The sequence below is a fragment of the Lactuca saligna genome, chromosome 9 (assembly GCF_052625555.1).
Source record: "Lactuca saligna cultivar CGN05327 chromosome 9, ASM5262555v1, whole genome shotgun sequence".
In the NCBI taxonomy this organism is placed as follows: Eukaryota; Viridiplantae; Streptophyta; class Magnoliopsida; order Asterales; family Asteraceae; genus Lactuca; species Lactuca saligna.
In genome coordinates, this window is record NC_136425.1 from 22,819,637 (window position 1) to 22,843,669 (window position 24,033).

A 24,033-nucleotide genomic window follows, 5' to 3' on the forward strand; every position below is an offset into this window, starting at 1 on the left:
TATAAAACCGTTGTTTTGTTATCTAGTGTGTTAAGTTGTTATGTGATTTTCTTGTGTGGTAACTTGGTAAACTGCGAGACAATACTTTGGATGAGTATGTGTAGGTGTGAATGGTAGTGGAGGCCTATACTACCAGAAGCACAGGACTCGCACTTGGATCAGGTAAAGTCACAAGGTTACCAAGAAGCAAGTAATTGATTTCGTTTTGTTCAAATATGTTGTTACCATCGTTTCAGTAATGACTAAGAATATGATTGTTATTCCGACCCTAGTGTTCAAATCGAATTGAGTCCGACTACGATAAGTATGTTACGTAGTTCAAAGAACCAAGTTTGATGTAGCATCTGACTAAGCCGGAAGATTGAAATAAAAGATAATCAAAGCGATCGGTAGAGGTATCACGATAGTTGCTTGTAGCTAGAAATGCTACCTTTTAAGATGTGATTAGAACATGGAGGAAAATATAGTTTGTTCTGGAATTTGACTCTAAAAGACCTGAGTCCAAGCAATGCTTCATACAATGAGAGTTCATTAGAACATGACCTATCGATCTATTATGATAATCGAAGGAATAAACTTATCTCAAGTTTGTTAAAGAAGGAGTCTCCAATAAAGATCGAGATCATGACATGAAGATCATGATTGGAAGTCTACCATGAGATAGAGAGCAGGTCCAAGATCGGGCACCGTCTGCAGTCAGGAAGTCTTAGAGTTAGATACCCGTTCGAAGAAACATCAAAGTTACAGTTATTACTTAGGATGAAGAGATAATGCATGGAGTCATCATGTGAGACCTGTTTCGTTGATGATTCCGGGACGTAATTATCCTAAAGGGGAGATAACTGTAACGCCCGTAGATCCGGGCTAGTCAATTTAGAGATAATAGGGGTCGAAAATGACTTTTCAAAAAAAGTTTATTTAGAATAAATAATATTAACCAAGTTGTAGTATATTTCTCAAGGGTTCCATACATATAAAGAATGCCAAAATCCGATTTATAATGAAGAAGTTATGACCCGCCAAAGTTTCGCGACGGAACCGGCACGACACCGGAAAGTGTAAATAGTGAATTTACGATATAATGAATTTTAGCCTTAGCGATCTAAACGAAAGTCATAGAACATGTTAAACTAAGAGCGTCCATGAAAAGAACGCCTAAATCTGACTTCATATGAGGAGGTTATGATTTTTCGAAGTTTCAAGTTAGCAGTGTACATGTTAGAGTTTGAATATTAGACCGAGTGGTTTCTAGCCGACACAACCTGAACGAGAATCGAAGATCTCGTTAATTGTACCGTAACAGTAAAAAGACAGACGAAAACGAACGTTGGATGAAGAAGTCATGGATTTTTAACGGACCAATCATGTCCCAACCTGTTAAAACTATATATTAAAAATAAAATCACAATTAGCCGATAGAGTCTAAACGAAAGTTGTAGAGTACATTTCCGCCTACGCGTGGATATAAAAAACGTTGAAGACGGAGATGCTAAAGTTATGAATTTTTGAAGTCGGGAGGGAAAATTGCAAGACTGATGCGAAATTGATGACATGGCCGAATCTCAGCCGTCCGATGAACTAGCTTCAGATGAAGACACGTCGCACTTCGCACTATGCTACGGGTACGTCCAACGTACTTCGTTCTTGTGCGGTATGAGAGATGGCCACGAAGCCCCACCGAAACGAAGCCACCTGGCAGCCTTATCCAAGCTACGCCCATCATAGGGCCACGATATTCTCATCGCAGTCTGAGGTCTCACTGCTATAAATAGAGGTTGTGGGCTGCCTCCATTTTCACACCTTTCTCACTTCTCTCTCTAACTACTTTCTCTCTGTAGCCTATCCTAGCCCCCCTAAACCCTAGGTGATATATATGAGCATATTTAGTTATAAAATGCATGCATTATCTTAATACGTTATGTTGATTTTATCACATTTAATGAACAAAAGGTGCTTAATTAGCTTAAATATTTCATTTTCAGCAATAAAGATATGCTCGGAAGGAAAAGGCAGAGGAGTTGGCGATTGGAAGCTTGGATCTTGAATTTTGAAGAAAGAAGGATGTTGCTAGACAGCTTGACCCCTCATCAGTGTTTTGGTCATATCTCATGAACCGTAAATCCGATTGACGAGATTCAAATTTTTTTGAAAACTAGACACAATTTCACATGAACTTCGTGTTTTAAAAAAATGTTGATTCCAAGAGAACTCGACGAGTTGGGCCTAAACTTGACGAGTTGGTCAGAATGTTCCCGATTTGAAGATGCCTTGTCGTACATGCTGTATACGTGGATTATAGAAAAAACTCGATGAGTTGGTGGTGAAAACTCATCGAGTTGGCCCTGTTTTCATAATTTATATATATAAACACTTCTCATTCAAACCCTAACTAATGCTGGAGACTTTGGATGATTTTTGGAGGCCAGAAGGGTTCTTGGAGTCCTAGATTTCGAGAATTCAATATAAGAGGCAATTTAGAAGAGATCAAAGGCAAATAATCATTCTTCTTTTCTTAATCTTTGTTTTGAATCATGTTTGAATCATTAGATTTTGATTTTAGGTTATTACTTGTTGTAGATATGAGCTAAAAGCTTTATACTTCTGTTTGGATGAGATAATCTTATGAATATGGTTTGATTGAGTGGTTGGGTTAATATTAATTTGGTTATTTATCTTGTTAAGCTTGTTAAGGATCCTCATGTGTTGATGATACATATTTTCTGTTAATAAGTGAGTTATTAAGTTGTATGAACATCTTTTTGATTACTTAATTCATATAGTTTTGTGAATACAATATTTTATGCCTAGGAATAATGAATATGAAACTAGGGTTAACTAGAAAATATGTAAATCAATGTGTGATCATGTGTGATGAACAACCACAAATGAGTTGATTGAATTGAACAAATTTGATTAGCTATTATTACAAGTCTTACTTGATACGAACTGAACACTAGGAAACTTGTTAGTTTAATCACTTGATCATTGTTTGAATTAACTTGTCTACTAAAGGATTGGTAATAATGAACATGAACCCAATCACATTAGGAATCGGAAGCAATTGACATATTAATCTATTGCACTTGCCACGAAATCAACCATAGGAATAAGTTAATCAAATCTGAACAGAAGTCTCTTTTATCATTAAATCTAGTTGTCCTTTCTTGTTCTTCTTAGTTGTTAGTTGTCTTTGTTTGAAAGTTAATTGAGTGTTTAAGTTTAAGTCTTGCAAAACTAGAGAAAACCCCCATCTTTTATTAATTTTTTTAATTAGATAATACTAGTATCTAATTTGATTGTTACCGTTTCTTGTGTTCGATACCCTACTTAATTGAACTATACTATTAATCGATAGGTTCACTGCCTTTTGTGTGTTTAATTGGTGTTTGAAGTAATAGGATTAAAACTAGTGCGTTTTACACATATCACAAGGGAACCCCCTAGCACCCGGAGGAAGCCCCGAGGCTCCCGGAGTCCTGAGAAAAAGGGTCTTTCGGTTCAGAAACGTTGCTCCAAGCGAAGCCCGGTTTTCGAGAAACCCGTTGTAAGTGAGCTACACCTACGCTATTTTTAATATAACTTTTATTTAGTTATAGTAACGTTATTAGGAACTTATAATAAGTACTTGAGTAATTATTATGGGTTATATAAGTATTGTTTAACGCTTATATAGTAGTAATAATAGCAAGACTATTAATTAGTCTCGATGAATATTAGACTAAACTCTAGTGGTAATGATACTAGGTTTTGTCAAAGGATTGCCCGTTAGAGGTAGAGATTGCTGACGATCGATCGGTGCGAGCATCGATGGTGTTTCGAGATTGTGTTCTGCGACTGTTTGAGGAGCGTTACCTGGTAGACTTGGTTCCCATTCCATTGCGTGGGAACAAGGTGATTATTGGTATGGATTGGTTGAACCCTAATGGGGCAGTGATAGATTGTGCGCAGCAGCTAGTGCAAGTCAGGACCCCAAGCGGGGGAGAGTTAGTGATTCATGGAGAGCGGCCGCAGTGTGGACCCACTGTATGTTCAGCAGCGAGGGCTAGGCGCTACCTTCAGCAGGGATGCGCGGGTTATGTCGCGTATGTGATGGATACCCGGGAGACGGGTAAGGCGACCGTGAGCGAGGTCCCGGTGGTTCGAGATTTTGCTGATGTTTTCCCGGAGGAACTACCTGGGATACCTCCGGAGCGACAGGTGGAGTTCAGGATTGACCTCATTACCGGTGCGGCTCCGATAGCCAAAGCACCATATCGGTTGGCTCCTCCCGAGATGCAGGAGTTGTCTACGCAGCTGTAGGAGCTGCTGGACAAGGGATTTATTCAGCCGAGCAGTTCACCCTGGGGAGCCCCGATTCTGTTTGTAAGAAAGAAGGACGGGTCGCATCGGATGTGTATAGATTATCGGGAGCTGAACAAGGTAACGGTGAAGAACCGATACCCGCTTCCGAGGATTGACGACCTATTTGACCAGCTTCAGGGAGCATCTTGGTTCTCCAAGATTGACTTGCGTTCGGGGTATCATCAGATGAGGGTCAGGGAGGAGGATATGCAGAAGACTGCGTTTCGGACGCGCTATGGTCATTACGAGTTCGTGGTGATGCCGTTTGGGCTCACCAATGCTCCTGCCGCGTTCATGGACCTCATGAACCGCGTGTGTAGACCGATGCTGGATCGGTCTGTGATAGTCTTTATCGATGATATCTTAGTCTATTCCAAGACTCGGGAGGAACACGAGGAGCATCTGAGGGAGGTATTGGAGACCCTGAGGAGGGAGAGCTTGTATGCCAAGTTCTCCAAGTGTGAGTTTTGGTTGCGCGAGGTGCATTTTCTTGGACACCTCGTCAACCAGAACGGGATTTTGGTTGATCCGGCCAAGGTTGAGGCCGTGATGAGATGGGAGGTCCCGAAGTCTCCATCCGAGATTAGGAGCTTCCTAGGATTGGCGGGCTACTATCGGAGATTTATCCAAGATTTCTCCAAGATAGCCGTACCCCTGACACGACTGACGAAGAAAGCCGTGGTCTTTCGGTGGGGGCCCGAGCAGCAGGCTGCGTTTGAGATGCTGAGACAGAAATTGTGTGAGGCACCGATCCTAGCCCTGCCTAAGGGCGTAGAGGATTTTGTGGTTTACTGAGATGCGTCCATTTCAGGGTTGGGTGCAGTTCTGATGCAGAAGGGGCATGTCATTGCCTACGCTTCGCGGCAGCTCAAGCCTCACGAGGCAAATTACCCGACACACGATTTGGAGTTGGGGGCGGTGGTCTTTGCCCTCAAGATTTGGCGGCATTACCTCTACGGGGTTCGGTGTACCATCTACACGGACCACAAGAGTTTGAGGTACCTCATGGACCAGCCGAATCTGAATATGAGGCAGCGGCGGTGGTTGGACGTGGTGAAGGATTATGATTGCGAGATCCTTTACCACCCGGGGAAGGCCAATGTGGTGGCCGATGCGCTTAGCCGCAAGATGGTGCCGATCAGGGACGTCTGTTTGAGGATGACTGTGGTGACTCCCCTGTTGGAGCAGATTCGGGAGGCTCAACAGGAGGCTATCAAGGAGGAGCATCGGAAGAGCGAGCGTGTGGTGGGTCAGGTTTCCTCCTTTGATTATGATGGCAGAGGACTTTTGACATTACACCGTAGGTGGTGGTTGTCGAGGCCAACACAAATAATAACCCTAAATGTTACACACTAAAATAGTGTATAGTGGTAAAGGGATCGAATCCACGGAGATTGGTTCAATTTCTAACTCTATGAAAAATTTCTTTGTAAAAATACTTGTAAAATAACAATAAAAATAAAATGGGGGGTTTTGGTGTTTTGAATACTTGATGCTAACTAGAATTAACTATGATTTAAATAGACAATTGCAACAAAAATAAGAATTTGATGTAGAATCAATAAGGGAAAGATGGTTGACTTAAAGTTTTCTCACTTTGACTTTTGATGAACATATCATTAGAATTCAATGGTGCAATACTTGTTTTAAATCCTCAATTTAGCTATAGTAATCCAAGGAGCTTGAGATTACCTAGACTTTTCTTAATTGTTGAAATGGCTAGAGAAGCTCATAACAATTTCCTTAGTCAAAGTCACTAATTCCAAATAGCATGTAATTAGTGAAAGTCAACTAGCATTAAGAACCAAAAAGTCACCAAATCCAAGAGGGGTCAAATGCTTTCACCACCATGTTAGAGGAAATGTTTTTATGATTGTGTGAAGTAAAAACAACACAAAAATCATTTGTTGCTTGCTAATTTGAGGATCCTTTACTTAATCAAGAAATTAGCCAACTAATCACCACAAACACATTTAAACTCATGAACTAAAACATACAAGTAATGATAAGATGTTAAAACACAAAACATTTCTATAAAGATTCAAGAACATGTTCATGGATTCTTCAACATTCAACAAAAGTTCAAAGGATTAAACAAAAGTCAACCAAGATTAGTTTAGCCAAGCATGGCTAAACACAAAGAAACAAGGTTAGAGAAATTTGTACCAAACATTAAGCAAGAATCAAGAGGTAAAAATATGATGTTCTTCAAGGGTTCTTGGCCTTCAAAAGTCCCCAAAACTCCAGAGAGAATCTTCAAAAATCGGGGGTTCAAGAGTATGCAAAAGATGGGCACCAACCTTCCTCAAATAGCTCAAAAGAAGGATTTCCGAAATTGCCCCTGCAGGGCCTTGCGCGACCCGCGTGCTGCTGCGCGGGTGGGTTGCGCGGGTGGTACCTGACATGGGCTCCTTTGAGATTTTGGGCCTCTACAGCATATCCCACTAGCCCAGATCGAATCCAATCACCTCCTAGCCCATTTTCTTCAAGTTTTTCTTCATTTAAAGCCCAATTTGACCTCTCTAAATCCTCCAAAGCTCGTGAACTCGCCCGATTAATAATTTTCATACGCTTGAATGTTCCCCCGCATCTTTCAAATTTAAAGCTCAATTCTTCCAAGCCTTCAAGCAATTGAAAATTCCACCCCATGAATCACTTTCATAGCCATCAAGCATGAAATCTCCAATTCCCTTCAAGCCCAATCGCCTCGCAAGAGTGCCGCCCCGCTAGTTTCCAAGAAAATCTGCAATAATGCTCAAGAAACTAGAAAGTACCCCGAAATGGTCATAAAAATAACAAAAGGGAAAATATGCATGAAAGTTAACTAAAATGCGAATGAAATGTACTAAAATAAACTATAAAAATAAGTAAATAAAATGAAGCTATCAAATCACCCCAAGCTTAAACCTTACTTGTCCTCAAGTAAGACAAGACTAAATGAACTTGGGATGAACTACCCTAGAAATAAAAAGAATGGATAGAACCATGGAACCTGTTCGACGTTAGTCAATATGGTCAGAATTGATTTTGTTGCTATCTCACAACTTTTTCATCCGATGACAATGGAACCATAAACCACAGCCAGGACAACTCCTTTAGGTGAGTAAGGAGGGATGAGCAGTCGCAGCCTCAATGGAACATGTATACAATGAAGAACATCTGTAGTAGGGAGAAAGCAACTGGATGGGCTCGGGTGGAGCTCTTCTTTAAGTGTACACTCTGATCTCACGTTTGCCGGTTTCTCTCATGTGTAACTAGGTTTAATCGCTCGGGCACCGTTGTAGGAATCAGTTCACTTAGTGTTGGCCCAAACCTCCCGTAGTATCCGACTCGACAGTCTCTCCAACATCACCAATTTGTGAGAAAGAAAAAAAAATATAACTCGATCTATATACCATAAAACAAATCTATATAAATGAATATCAAACGTCGGGTGACCAAGATGTTGGGAAATTTGTTCAATAATTGAACCGGCCACCTATCTAAGATAGTTGCGACTGAAAATTTGCATGCTTCATTTTGTTTTTGTTTTTGTTTTTTTTTTTTTTTTGTGATTTGTAATGATAAAACCCTTTGACTCAAAATTTGGTTCCCAAAGGTGTGTAGGTGGAACCGAAAGGGTAATGATATAATCCGAATGGCCTAAGTGTGGAAATGACCATGTGTGGAGCATAAAGATGTAATGTAGGCTCCTTTTCAAACTTGTGGTTTTTCAAAGATAATGAAGATGTCCAAATGTGGACTAAAAGACTCTCTAAATTCTAAGAAAATCGCAAAAAGATATGGTGATGTAAAGAGACCGGATATGGATTCTACTCGGGGACAAGCACCAATGCTTCATCCTAACAGTTCAAACATGATCAAGTGTGATCCTCTCCGCGGTAGTGACCGCAAGGCTAAGAACACCCATTGCTATAGTATATCCTACAGTTGTTAGTATTGTATGCATAATTCTTCATGAAAACTATCTGTCCATGATCACTTACCCCTTTAAGCTACCAGCATCTGATCCCAACTATGAAATCCCAAACTGCAGCTAGTGGTCCCGGTTCGATGGGTGAGATAGCAACAAGATCCTGGACCAATAATGATACAATAACTATGAACCTGTTCCATGGCATCCAAGAGAGGTGAGAATAAACAGACAACAAAAATGCATGAATGCTAACGTCTTAAGCTAAATGTTATGCAAAAAATAAAAAGTAGAAAAGAAGAAAATAAAATCTTTTTAAAATTTAATAAAATAAAAAAAAATGAATGCAAATTAACTTAAACTAATATGTTATGCAACTTAACTAAAAATGCATGAAAAAGAGTAAGAAAAAAGGGAAATGCCCCACCCCAAGCTTAAGAACAAGCATTGTCCTCAATGCTTAAGGAAAGGGCAGAAAGGACCTAGATCGGGGGGTCGGGCGGCGGGAAATGTCTGTGGCGGTGTTTTCGTGAAATTACGACCGGTAGAACTCCGCCAATCTTGAATTTTCAAGCGAGGTGGGTGCTGGAAGGTTATATGAGAGGAATGGAGTAGGAGGTCAAGATGATTAAATGAAGAAGAAGAGAAGCTGAACATTTTAATCTATGGGTCAAAAAGGGTCAATTTCGGTCAATGTTGGTCAAGAAAAGTCAAAAGGTCAACTCATTAAAACCTTTGGTCAACACCTGGTCAAATAATAGCCAAAAATAGCCCAAATTGCCCAGCACAGTGCGCGGGTCGCGCAGACCTTGCAGTTAAGTCTTGGGCCAATGTCGCTTCATCACACCTGGCCGCGCAACCCACCCGCGCAACAGCACGCGGGTCGCGCAACCCCCTGATCCTGATCTTCATTTTTGCTTCATTTTTCTTCGTTTTTCACCCGTTCTCGCTTTGGAAGGCCCCAAAAACCTAGAAACTCTTGATTTCTTCAAAAACAATTCTTTTGAATCCCAAAAGCATCTTCAAAAGTCATTTATTCAAATTAAAAACACAAAAACACAATGCTTTCCAAAAATGCCATTCTTTAACGTCTTTGGCGAGACGCCTCCAAACTTCACTTTAACACTTTGGGGCGTCCAAATGGATGACATCTTGGACATTTGAATCAAAAACTTCATTGAATGGCTTCAATCGATGTCCATTAACCTTGTAAATTTTCCCCGTGTCGACATTTTTTAATTTCCACACCTCCATTGAGACTCTTTTCTTGTATTTGACTTTCTTTTTACGGGAGAACCATACCGGACTCAAACCTTTGATAATAGCAATCATCCAACCATATTCTTTCTTGTACTTGTTCATTAAGGTGACCAACTCTTCCTTCTTTGACATGGTTTTTGAGTAGGTGACCGGTTGGGCGTCTTCTTTCTTGTGATACGTATCCTTTGAAGAGTCCGACAAATTTATCGCTTCCATCTCTTGTGGTTGGTCTACCAATGGAGTTAGTTTCTTAATGGTAGTGGGCGGCTCAACCTCTCTTTCATTAACCCCTATCATTTCCTCTATAGTTTCATTGTCAGCTTTTTCAATTTCTTCTTCTTCTTTGACAACCTCTTCCACTTCTACTTCTTCTTCCTCTTCTTCATATAACACTCTTGGGCCATCAAAAATTTTCTCATCATTCAAAGGAATGGAACATGCACTATGCGATGGGCTCTTTTCGGATGGTAATTTGTCTTGAGCTTCCATTAAACTAATTGATTGAGCAATTTGTGTTATTTGTTGCTCTAAGCTTTTGAGGCTAGCTTGGGTTGTTTCCTGAAAAATTTGGGTAGAAGTGGCAATGGACTTTGGAACCGATGGACGAGATGATGGAGCATTACCCCGAGCTGTTTCAGGATCGGGCAGCAGACTTCGAGGACGAAGTCTAAAATAAGTGGGGGAGATTTGTAGCACCTGGTTTCCGGTATGTGAATTTTATTTGAGCATTGCCCTATTTTAGCCTTGGACTCGGCAAGTAATAAGGTCCGACTCGCCGAGTAGGGACGAGACTCAGGACACGTTTAAGTGGGCGACTCGGCGAGTCCATATCCTGGACTCGGCGAGTCACCGCTGCTGGATGAAACCCTAAGTTTCAAGGGTTTGCACCCTATTTAAACCCTCATTCCGCCCCAACTCGTCCCCATTCACCCCCAGGACTCCCCCAACATCGTTTTCCCTTATTTCCTTGAGATATTGAAGTGTTCTTGGTGTGTTCTTGAAGGTTTTGAGGAGAAAGAGGAGTAGATCAAGAAGAGGAGAAGGAGATCAGCCATCTTTGTGTCATTTCAACATTTTCCTTGAGGTATATCTCGTTTTTCCCCTGTTTCTATGCTTAAGATCCCATTTGAGACACTCTTGAGCAATTCTTCAAGCTTGTTTGTGCTTAATGTTTCGTAATAAGTGGATTAACCTTTAGATCTAGGCAAGATTGAGCTCCAGGAGCTCAGATCTGTTAGCTTTATGGCCCCATGTGGCTTGTTCATCCTAGATCTACCCTTTTGAGGCATTTTGCACCCTAAAATCCACATTAGTGAATATCCACACGTAAAGTTGGAAACTTTACGTGTGATTTGTGTCCTAGAAGTCCAGATCTATGAATGGCATAGACTGAAATCGAGTAAATCGGTGTATTTGGTGGATGCATGGCGGTGACTCGGCGAGTCGTATTGGCGACTCGGCGAGTCTGGTCGCGAGTCACCGATTTGGTCCCTTCATGATGTATCGAGTTGAGCCGTGAGTCATAGGGGGTGACTCGGTGAGTTGGGAGCTGAACTCACCCATGTTAGGACTCGGCGAGTCAATGCCCTGACTCGGCGAGTTGTTCATACAACTCGGCGAGTCTTAGCATAAAGTGTTCTTCGGATGAAGATGAAATCGACGAGTTGTTCATACAACTCGGCGAGTAGGATGAAGGAGTTGAACGACAGTTAGAAGATGAACTCGTCGAGTCATAGCCCAACTCGACGAGTAGAACCAGGGACCCAGGACAATAGTTTGCTAGGGACTCGGCGAGTGGAGATCCACTCGGCGAGTCGGGTCAACTGAGAGTTGACTCTAGCATTGGCTTAGAGCTAGACCGGGGGTAAAATGGTCATTTTACCTAAAGGACAGTTAGCAGTGTTTGATTGAGTATGTTGTGGGAATTGCAGCCGGAGGACTCTCGGAGAAGCAGCAGTCAGTTAGTTCCCGATCAGTTTAGCAACCACTTTGAGGTGAGTTACCTTCCAGTAGCGGTGGGTCTAAGGCCACAATGCCGGCCCACCAGTAGGAGACGTATGAAAGATGATTGTCTTTGTGAAATCATCTAGGTTTGCTATTACCTGTTATGTTATATGCTATCATGATACGTTATATGCAATAGTAGTAGAGTTCGGTTGTTAGGACCGCTGGGTAGTCAGACACCCCAGAATTATCTGACTGTATGTGATGGTATGCTTGTATGTTGGTCTGTTATGTTATGCGATAGAGGTAGCGGGAGGGGACCAGTCCCCGAGGATCGGTTGTTAGGACCGATGGGTAGTCAGCACCCCAGAATGGCTTGACATGGGTAGTCAGCACCCCAGAATGGCTTGACACGGGTAAGACGGCACCCCAGAATGGCCGCATGGGTAGGTCGGCACCCCAGAATGGCCGTACCGGGTAGTCAGGCACCCCAGAATAGCCTGGCAGTACGTATGTTATGTGTTTGTGTGGTATGTGGTACGTTGGGGGAACTCACTAAGCTTTGTGCTTACGTTTACAGTTTTGTTTTCAGGTACCTCTGCACCGAAGGGGAAGGAGCCGGCACGGTAGCGGCACGTCATACACACACTCTTCGGTTTCCGCATTTACGAGTTTTACTGGGATTGTACTCTGATATTTTGATGGGATGTATGGTTTGACCTTTTACAACATGGTTGCGATGTGTTATGGTGTGATCAAACAATGTTTTATTTATTAATGTTTTCTAAAGTAATATTTTAAAATGAAATTTTCGGACGTAAAAATTGGGTCGTTACATCATGTTTTACTGGGAACAATTTCCGCAATATTTTTATTAAAAGGGGTACTCTGATTTTTATTAAACATAAACAAAATCGGTCTTTTCTGGTCATGAAAATGGGAATGTCACACCACAGCCGTCATACACGGCGTCAAATCACCGATAAGAACGAAGGAGATGAGAGAGAGAAGTGACAGGTGACCTTACCAACAACTTCTAGGTAGCTTGTGACCAAAAAATCGTCGATCTTCACAGTCACCGGCGACGACAGCGTGCGAGATTATGCCCTGGGGGTTTCCGGCTTCGTCGGCACTGGGCGTCGCAGTAGGTGCTCGGCTGCTCCTGGCGTCACCGACAGCAGGCTGTGGCAATCGATCTCTGCTAGGTGGCGGCGACTGAGGATGCTAGACATGGTGGCGGCGGTTGGAGTATAGCGAATTAGGGTTAGGGTTTGGCTTGGGTGGTGCTTCCATACACGGGAGGAAATGTCAGGTCTTAACCCGTGTTCCCTTCCAAACATTTAAGCATTTTTTACAAAATCAGTCCCTCCTCACCAGATCTTCTTCAACTTTAATCCAACATTTACCCTTTAGCCCTTGATTCCATAAATTCATTTCATTTTAGGTCCAAAACTTACCAAACAACCCCTCCTCTACAAATTATTTTCAACTGGAGTCCATATATTACCATTTAGCCCCTTAGCCTCCAAAATCTCTTCAAATTAAGTCCCAATAATTTTCCAAGCAGTCCCAACCTTCATAAATATTTACAAACTACTCTAGAACTTACACTTCTAACCCCAAACTTCTATAATTATAACAATTAACTCCTCGGGACTAACACCTTGCTCTATTATTATTGATTTTAGGGCTAATATTCATTATTAATTTGTTTATTTATTTATCTAATAAACGGGGTGTTACAGCCCTTTAGTACTAAACACTTTTTAAATAACTTTTTTCTCACCATATAAACATCAAATAAACTAATAAACACTTTTATAAAAAAAGTATTCATTAAATTAAATAAAAAATAAAAAAATCCAAAGATACTTAATATACAAACTCTCTTGTTCTACGATAAATTAAAGGGAAAATGACACTTTTGCCCTATAATATTTTCGAAATTTGTCTAATTAGTCCCTAAATTTATTTCCTGGCTTTATATGGGCATAAAAAGCGACTTTTGTTGAGTTTAAATAGTGGTTTTGGATATTCTGAAATGGTAAACCAGTTATCCCTTGCCGCACAAAAAATTCTCTTGACCCACTTCCTTGAATGACTTCTCCTTCAATGGTCCCATTTGATTCAAAGAAAACCCCGAAAAGAGTTGATATCTTCTCCCCCACCTGCCTAAGCTTCGTAATCGTCACCATAACACCTTATCATGTTATACAGAACCCTAATATAAGCTCTAGTTTTAGCTACCATGCTCGCAAGTAATCGGTTTTAGTAAAAATGGGTTTCATGGGTCCATACCCAACCAACTCCTCGACCATGGGTCCATAAGATCCCTTTCATTAGCCAAGAACAATGTAACACCCCAAGTTCAGAAGTGCAAGTTTAGGGTGCTTCGTGTAATTAAGGAGGATCGACTCGATGAGTCCATGGACAGACTCGGCGAGTCGAGTCGCGATTTTGGTCGCGTGTTAAGTGACCAATTCGGCGAGTCAGAGGCTGGACTCGGCGAGTTGGTGTTGTAATGAGAAAAACCCTACTCCAGAGTTTGTGCTATATATAAAGAACATAATACGCTATCTTCAACCTCTTTACATTCCCTTTGAGTCCCAGAAACCCTAATACCCGTGAGTGAGAGCTTGGAGAGTGTTGGAGCTTTGAGAAGTGAATTTGGTGGAGGAGACTTGAAGAGCAAGAGGCAACCATCAAGGATTTCGTGTGGATCCAGAACCCACTCCGGTTTGGGACACATTTGTGAGGTATTAAGTTGTTACCTTGACCTTTTCTTCTAGAATCATTCATATGTGGAGGCTAGGGTTTTCCTTGGTTAAGGGATCTTGGATCACAAGCCCACATATATAAGAATGAATGATTTACACAATCAACCCATATATTTAATTAGTCTCCTTTTGATCACTTAATTAATTCCAAATTAATTCTTGATAAATACTAATTAAATAACCTTATTAATATATTAGAACTTATAATATATTAACCAACTTTAAGTGTTATTTATTTCATTATAGTCTATCCAAATGCATGATGCCATGCAACCCAAATGGACCATGCCGGATCGGGTCAAGTCTTACCAATTATAGTTATGGACTTAGACATTAATCCAACAGAGTATTTCAATTATGGTTGTAATCAGGAAGTTATGTAGGTAGCGGTAATTCATCCTGAGGATGGTTGAAGGTATCGTCAGTGTGTCGGATTTTCTAGCCCGGGGATGTTAGAGCAGGTTCAGCATGCGTATGCGACTGCAGGGGAAAGCTCATGGGGGTTGCTCAGGAGCTGAAGGATGTGCCATCGAAACGAGTTGTTTTTGGAAAGGAAAGCGGGATGAGTCCCAAAGGTGAATTGATAAAGGATATGCCAGTCAAGGAAAGGGGTAGCAGCTTGGCACCAGGTCAGGACTCGGTGGTTTAGGGTGATATCTAGCTTGGTAAGGGTCAAGTGATTGTTGTGAATTGGAGGGATGAAAGTGTCATCGGGTGACCATTGATTATTAAGGGTTGTTATAAGAGAAAGAAGTCGGTGGCCGGATTGAATCAGTTGTCGTAACTCTGGGAGGGAGGAGTTGGACTTTATAGAGGTTCGATATTAGTATTCGGAGGAACCTGGGTCGGTTGAGACTAGGAACTGTATTGAGGGAGTGTCATCTGGGATGTGTTGCTGCAGGCTTCGAGGACGAAGCCTAATTTAAGTGGGGGAGAATTGTAACACCTCGAGTTCAGAAGTTCAAGTTCAGGGTGCTTGGTGTAAATAAGGAGGATCGACTCGGCGAGTCCATGGACAGACTCAGCGAGTCGAGTCATGATTTTGGTCGCGTGTTAAGTGACCAACTCGACGAGTTGGTGCTGGAATGAGAAAAACCCTACTTCGGAGTTTGTGCTATATATAAAGAACATAATACCCTATCTTCAGCCTCTTTACATTCCCTTTGAGTCCCAGAAACCCTAATAGCCGTGAGTGAGAGCTTGGAGAGTATTGGAGCTTTGAGAAGTGAATTTGGTGGAGGAGACTTGAAGATCAAGAGGCAGCCATCAAGGATTTCGTGTGGATCCAGAACCCACTCCAGTTAAGGACACATTTGTGAGGTATTAAGTTGTTATCTTGACCTTTTCTTCTAGAATCATTCATATGTGGAGGCTAGGGTTTTCCTTGGTTAAGGGAATTGTTATAGAAGCTAGATCTGAAGCTGAAACTTCAGATCTGAACCTTTTTTTAGTCCTAAGTTCATAAAGCTTCAGTCCTTGGATGATTGGTGAAGCCCCTTTTGTCTAAAACCCAAGCCCTAGTGTCTTTTGAGTTTATATCTTCTTGATATCACGTAAAGTTTGCAACTTTACGTGAGGGATAACTTGTAGAAGGATAGATATGTGGATTTGATAGTTAGTTTTGTTTACTTCTTTTTATAGTTTATTTTAGCATATTTCATCCATAATCTAGTTAATTTCCATGCATATTTTCCTTTTTGTTATTTGATGACTATTTCGGGTACTTTCTAGTTTCGTGAGCTTTATTGCAGATTTCATGGAGAGTAGTGGAGCGAGAATGTTCGGGACGTATGGAAAGCGATGGGAATTGGTGGACAACAAGGATGTTAAGCTTGATGGGTGGTGGAGATGATGCATGGAGCGAGCTTGATTATTATTTGAAAGCTTTGAGAGAAATAAACTTTAAATTTGCAAGATGCGGGAGAATATTCAAGCATGCGTAGATTATTAATAAGGAAAGTTCACGAGCTTTGGAGGATTTGGAGAAACCAAATTGGGCTTAAAATGAAGAAAACTTGAAGAAAAATGGGTTAGGAGCTGATTGGACTCGAATTGGGCCAAGTAGGCTAAGCTATGGAGGCCCAAACCTTAAAGATGTTACATCCAAGGACCACCCGCGCAACCCACCCGCACAACAGCACGCGGGTCGCGCAAGGCCCTGCAGCGGTAATTTCGGAAATCCATTTGGAAGGCTATTTGAGGAAGGTTGGTGCCCATCTTTTGGAGACTCTTGGACATCCGATTTTTGGAGATTCTCTCTGGAGTTTTGAAGACTTTTGAAGGCTAAGAACACTTGAAGAACATCATCTTTTTACCTCTTGATTCTTGCTTAATGTTTGGTATAATCTTCTCTAACTTTGTTTCTTTGAGTTTAGCCATGCTTGGCTAAACTAATCTTGGTTGACTTTTGTTGAATCCTTTGAGCTTTTGTTGAATGATGAAGAATCCATGATCTTGTTGTTAAATCTTTATGGGAATGTTTTGTGTTTTAACATCTTATCACTACTTGTGTGTTTTTAGTTCATGAGTTTAAATGTGTTTGTGGTGATTAGTTGGCTAATTTCTTGATTAAGTAAAGGATCTTCAAATTAGCAAGCAACAAATGATTTTTGTGTTGTTTTTGCTTCACACAATCATAAAAACATTTCGTCCAACATGTGGTGAAGGCATTTGACCCCTCTTGGATTTGGTGACTTTTTGGCTCTTAATGCTAGTTGACTTTCACTAATTACATGCTTAATGTAAATTGTGACTTTGACTAAGGAAATTGTTATGAGCTTCTCTAATCATTTTAACAACTAAGAAAAGTCTAGGTAATCTCAAGCTTCTTGGATTACTATAGCCAAATTGAGGATTTAAAACAAGTATTGCACCATTGAATTCTAATGATATGTTCATCAAAAGTCAAAGTGAGGAAACCTTAAGTCAACCATCTCTCCCTTATTGATTTTACATCAAAATCTTACTTTTGTTGCAATTGTCTATTTAAATCATAGTTAATTCTAGTTTGTTTCAAGTATTTCATAACATCAAAACCCCCATTTTCAATTTATTGTCATATTCCAAGTATTTTTACAAAGAGATCTTTCATAGAGTTATAAATTGAACCAATCTCCGTGGATTCGATCCCTTTACCACTATACACTATTTTAGTGTGTAATATTTAGGGTATTAATTTTGTTGGCCTCGACAACCACCAGGATTGGAGCCCCTACATGGCTTGGAAAGCCTCTGTATGGGTTAAGAGCTGGAGATACTCGGCGAGTCGTATGGGTGGACTTGGCGAGTTGGATGAAGATAGGCAGGAACTCGACGAGTTGGAAGAACAACTCGGCGAGTCCGTTGAATATTGTCTTGGACTTGGCGAGTCTGTTCTTGGACTCGGCGAGTCTGGTCGTAGAGTCCTAACTTTTTCTGGTTAAACGGCGAATCAGAGAGTCGAGGGATGACTCAGTGAGTTGAGCGAGTAAGGACTCAAAATTTTGGGACTCGGCGAGTCGATGGGGTGACTCGGCGAGTAGAGTCACATAGAAAGGTGGACTTTGACTGATGACTTTGACTTTAACCAAGAGTTGACCAATTGACTTCCAAGGGTATTTTGGTAATTATTGGTATTTATTGAGTTAAGTCATTTGGTATTGATCAGTGGTGGAGTTCGTGTCGGAGGTTGGAGTAGCGTGATCTTATCTCTTCTGCAGATCGGCTTTGCGAGGTGAGTTATCCTCATTATATCGACAGGGTCTAAGGCACCAAGGCCGGCCCTTTATCGGATGAAAATCCGGGTAGTTGTTGTGTTATGGCTTTGATATATGTTTGCATCCTGGTAGTAGGAAGATATATGTTAGAGACCTGGTTAAGGTCGGTATCCTGGTTAGGATGTTGCTATGTTATGTGATCTGCTATATCGGTTGATTAGTTGTGAATTGCTATATGATTATATGTTTATGTGCACATGGTTGTTTGACTGGGGGTTGGGTTGAGGCGGGTCCTGTTTTGTGCTGTAGGCCAACATACCCAGGGCGGACCGGATTTCCCGAAGGCCCAACGAGCGGTCCGGATAGGCTGTAGGGCCCATGAGGGCGGACCAGACGTGCCGAGGCTCGGAGAGTGGACCAGGTGGGTTGAAGGCCCAGTGCAGGCGGACCAACCACACTGTAAACTAGATGTATACAGCTAGACTCAGAGGGTGGACCAGGTAGACCGAAGGCCCGGTGCGGCGGACCAGTCACATAGTAGACCCGTAGTGTATGGTTGTTCTGTCCTGTTTATGATATGATATGTTATGTGTATGGTATATGTGGTTGGTATTTTGGGGATATCTCACTAAGCTTTCGGGTTACAATTGTGGTTTAATGTTTTAGGTACTTCAGGAGATCGTGGCAAAACAAATGCGTGATCGTACCGCTCTTCATGTTTTATGTGTTTATGGTGTAGTTCTGGGAAATACTCTGATAATAAATAAATTGAAAACCTTTTTGTAATGAATTAATGAATATGAGCTGTTTTTGAAAAGTTTAAATTGGTTGGAAAATTTTAGGATGTTACAAACAAGTTAATTGGTGTAATCTCTTGACGACACCTATAATTGAATCGATTATTGGATTATCATGGTTAAAAGCAGATTTGTCTCTATCATTTAGAAATTTGCGTGTGATTGGGTTGAATCAAAGATGGTGAAGTATTTTTTAGTAGGTATTCAACGGTTCACGAATTTGGTTTCAATGCTTACAATTATTTCAATATAAAGGTTTTGAAGGATTCAACTTTGACGGATGATATTTCATTTCTGTTTTGATTTCATTTCGAAATTGATTGAAACAAGGTGATAAATGAGCGAAAGTTGTTTTCATCATGACGGTGTTTCGATTCAATGAGAAGAAGATAGACTGAAGATGGTTTCATTTTGTTGTTTCTTTGAATTTTAGATGTTTCGATCTTGTTCATGCTAGTGTTTGGTTGTTTATTCGATTGATTGGTTAGAGAAGGATCAAAACTGGATTTTGATGATGTGTTGTTGTTTTAATTGAATGGGATTTCAATGGAGTACAAATTTCTATGGGGAAGTGATGTATTGATCTAATTAATTTTTAATGAGGTGTGACTTTTATATGGTCAACAAAAATGTATTGGAACATACAAGCAAAAGTCATAGCCATGGAAACCAAATCAACCTTAGTGATGGGGATGATTTTCTTTAAGTTATATTTTGTTGACTTATTAGCTTTAAGTTAGGAAAAATGTTTGGCGAAAATGACTTTTTTTTTTAAAGGGTTCAAAAACTTAAATTGAAAAGTAAATGGTAGTTTGCTTCTTAAATGACGTTTGGCTTTTTAGACTTCAAATTACATTTATTCTTTTAAAATATCCTCTAAAAGAAAAGAATGTTAATTGTCATGTTTTTTTTTTTTTTTTTTTTTTTATTTTTATTTTTTTTTATCATTTTATATGTAAAAGTTAAGTAAAACATTTAAAAAAATAAATTATTAACTTTTTATTTTTATTACCATAAAAGCTAATCCAAATAGTTTTTAAAAAGTTTATTTAAAAAAATAATCTATAAATCAATAAACACTTTTCTAAAAAAAATAACAGTGTTGACATTAAAAAGCACATCCACACACCCTGCTAATGAAAACTACTTTTGGACCTAATAAAAACACTTACGAGAAGAAAAAAAAAAAAAAAAAAGCAAATTCCTAAATACTGTTAGGTGAGAGGCAATTTGACCCCGTTGGCTTTCGGGACTAAGAGATTACAGATATATTAAAACAATACTAAAAGGATGATTTTTGATTAAACAATACTCGAAGGATGCTTTTTGTAATTCTTAAAAAGAAAGAGTACAGGTGAGGGCTAGGGTTTCAGCAAATATAGCCTAAGGTTGCCGCCGTCCACCTCTATAAATCTCCACAAACTTCCACCAAAGACTTCAAAGTCTGGTACGGTATCGTCGTCTCTAAAACTGAGAAAAACATCGTGCACATCATCTGTGAAACGATGGTTTCTCAGTTTTAGAATCTGCTATACTCGTAATCCGTTTTATACACCCCAATCGGTTGAAGATTCTTGTTCATTCTAATGCAATGTCATCACCTCTGAAACTCAAGAACACGTCGTCTTCGAAGTGGAATCTGTGATTCTTTCGTTGTTCAGTAAACGACGTGTTCTTGTGTTTCGAGGTTATGACGTTGGTTAACAATCATCACTTATTTTGATCTGTCTATGTTGATTCAGGTGAAGTCTTATCCCAAAGTGATTTATATTTTGTGTAAATTATGTTTCAGTTTTTTGACGACATGGAATTGGTTTAATTTTCCGTGTTTATGTGCTTGTTTAATTGATATGAAAGCGTTTAGCTTAATTTATCAGAATTTGACTTGATATATATACTCAGATCTATGATGCGTAAAGTAGATCTTAATGCGTATTAGTTTATAAGCTCAATTTGATTTCACGATCTTCTATTTCTAGATTACAGTTTTGTTTGATTGACAATCTCTATTACATTACATACATCTATAAAAGTCATATTCAAACATGTAAATCAAAATCTACTGGGTAAATGAGAGGCATAAAGAGATGATCGAAAACAGTAACAGTACTGCTTCAAGATATCATAGAGGTGAGAGATGGAATATTTTGATCAGTGCAAAATGGTGGACAGATGTACACGGCGTGTCATTGTATTTACCACTTCAATAAAATGGGTAATTCTAAACCCACGAATAAATATCTATATGCACGAATAATTATTGCAAAATATACTTCCATCAATCAAATCTCATGTATATAATAGTATTTTAATTTTCAAATGTTGTCCTCATGCTTCTATTTATCTTTCAAAATTTACCTTTTGTTTTTTAAAATTTTATTTTAAACCTTTTACTTAATATATTCCAATTTTGTCCCTATACTTTTATTTATCTTTCAAAATTTACCTTTTAAGAAATGGCATAAAAACATCTTTCTAATTATATGCACGAATGAAGTTTTAAATCTTCACTTATCAATTTTAACATATTAAAATGATTTTTTAATAAAAAATATTTATTCAAAGTTATTAATGTTATTTTTCATTTTACCTTAAACATACTTATATTTATATTGATTTTTAAATCAAACCTTTTATTTTCTAAGACTTTCATATATATATATATATATATATATATATATATATATATATATATATATATATATATATATATATATATATATATATATATATATATATATATATAAGAGCATTCATAAATATGTTATTTTTCAAATTTATAGTAAATACCCATGTACTTATACTGATTTTTAGATTAAACTTTATACTTTATATATATATATATATATATATATATATATATATATATATATATATATATATATATATATATACATTACATTTTATCGATAAAATGATTGACACACATATTAATACATTTTATCGGCACGCATATTAATACGATAATTGAAATTTTATGGGCAAAGTGAATATATATAACAACCTCACGCAAGCTTAGGTATAAAACCCCTTTAAACTATATTATTTTGGTTCAAATAGAAATTGTAAATGGTACATTGTACTTCAAAATATTTAATCTTTTTTTTAGAAACATCAGAATCGCACATATATAAGTTTGCTAAATTTATAAAAAAAAAAAAAAAAACAAAAAAAAAAACAATTTTTTTTAATTTATAGAGATCTTAATAATTATAAACAACAAAACATAAATTTGATTTTATTAATTATCGGATATTATAACTGTAGAATTGTTACAATTATTGTGTGTTGCAAATGGAGAAATGTAGGAATTCAGGCGAGCAGCATAAACAGTTTCCCATCCAGCAGACCGTGATGATCTGTTGTGACGCCAAAGTGGTAAAATAGTAGGCATTGGATATCCTCCATGTAAATCAACCTTCACATAATGATCACCTCTAACAAGAGCAATAACAACAACTCTATGAGTTGAGATGTCTTGGGGACCAAGCCATAGTGGAAAACATGTTGACGGACTATCTTTGCTTAGAAAAATAACTATTACATTATACTTGTTAGCAATGAGAAAGCTAGTGACCGGCATAATCAACCAACGATCTGTTGGTGCGAAATGTGATCCATTGAAATTCAATGAGTGGTGTATGGTGTTTAAATCGTAATCAAAAATCTGTGCGTACTCAGCTGGGTGTGCTAACAACTCATTCTGTAAATCTAAGCGGATTTGACGCCAATTATCTTCACTATAACCGAGACACGCAGCTATTGCACGAAATCCACAATTTCCATCTCCCCTCACGTTTTGTATGTTTGTGACATATGGATGAAATTCATACGGAATTTCATTCATAAGTGGATCTGAATTATACATTACTTGTTCTTGGTTGAAGTACGAGCTATGCATCGATTGTTCCTGATTAAAAGTTGAGTTGAACATTGGAGGTTCTCGGAACGAGTACGTACTGTGCCTATCCGGCTCCTGGTTTAGATCAAACAAATTAGACCGCATATAATCAGGCGTATAAGTAGAAATGCTACGTCGAGACGGATATTGAGTTGGTGGCGCTTGAGTCGGTTGATCTTGAGGTGGTGGATGTTGAGTTGGTGGGTCGTGGTTTAAATCGATATGGGTTTTCTTGAAAAGTTTCTTCTTTAAGGAGGGGCGCCCACGAGTATTTTTGTGAGTAGCAGGTTCAGAAACTGAAGTTGTTGACGGCGTGATTAAGTTTAGTAACTTCCTTGCTAAACTTAACTTAACAGGTCTTGATTGTTTTTCGTAATGAGCATTAAACATATTTACCTCAACTGCACAACCCAATTTATCATCTTCTAACGATTTGCATTCTAATAAATCAAGTTTCTTCCAAAACTTATCTACTGAATGAAGCGGTACACAATGACCTTTTTTAACAAATATAGCTTGTTCATGCGCACATGGCAGCCCATAACTTGTACGTACTTGACATCCACAATTTTCATAAACAAATCCAAATTCTTTGGACCGCTCATATTCTTTGAAAATGATATCAAGTGCATAAATTGAAACGAAACGACACAATGGTTTTAGATGTGGTATTTCGTAGTACCGATGTACAATGAAAATTTTGTTATGCGCAAGACTCGCTTTTATACCTGTGTATTGTGACTCAACAACATCAGCAATACGCTTCAATGATTTGGCGATATCTGATCTTGATGTTTCGACATATCTTTTTAACTTGGCATGTTGACTTTCAGCTCTATTAGTTGTGTGATTGCCAAAGTTAAGAAACTTATCGGTCCATGCAGACACAAACTTTTCTTTGTGTGGTGTCAACCATGTTTTGTTTAGATAAGAAAATGCATCTGAAATACATAAAAAATTTCAGTTCATGTAATGATTTATAACATATTATAGTGTATATTTAAAAATACCTGGATAATTGTTCGTAGTTTTTTCAACTTGTGCCAAATTCTTGTTGTATGCTTCCTTTGTTTCAGAGTTAACCAACCTTGTCCATGACGTATAAAGAACATCCCAACATGATTTGCATTTCTTCATGATATTGTTATTTATATGCCATCTGCAAAGTAATCCTTTAGCATCTGGAAATATAATAGTGTATGCGTTCATGAGAGCCATTTCTCTATCAGTCACAATAACACGCGGCAACATACATCCTTCCATTACCGATTTTAGACAGTCTAAAGCCCAAACATAGTTGGATTGTTTTTCTTCATGCATGTACACAAATGCAATGGAAAATGTCATATTTGTTGGAGTTACACCAACAATCTCCAATAGAGGCATCCCGTACTTGTTTGTTTTA

The 24,033-nt window shown here is 38.9% G+C and overlaps 1 long non-coding RNA gene across 1 annotated transcript; it reads left to right on the forward strand.

Annotated features, from left to right (window-relative positions):
• The first annotated feature begins 20,029 nt into the window (after positions 1 to 20,029).
• On the forward strand, positions 20,030 to 23,093 carry LOC145018262 (uncharacterized). Its single transcript, XR_013666927.1, has 2 exons — positions 20,030 to 20,469; positions 22,036 to 23,093. It is a non-coding gene; the product is annotated as an uncharacterized LOC145018262 (long non-coding RNA).
• The last annotated feature ends 940 nt before the right edge of the window (positions 23,094 to 24,033 follow it).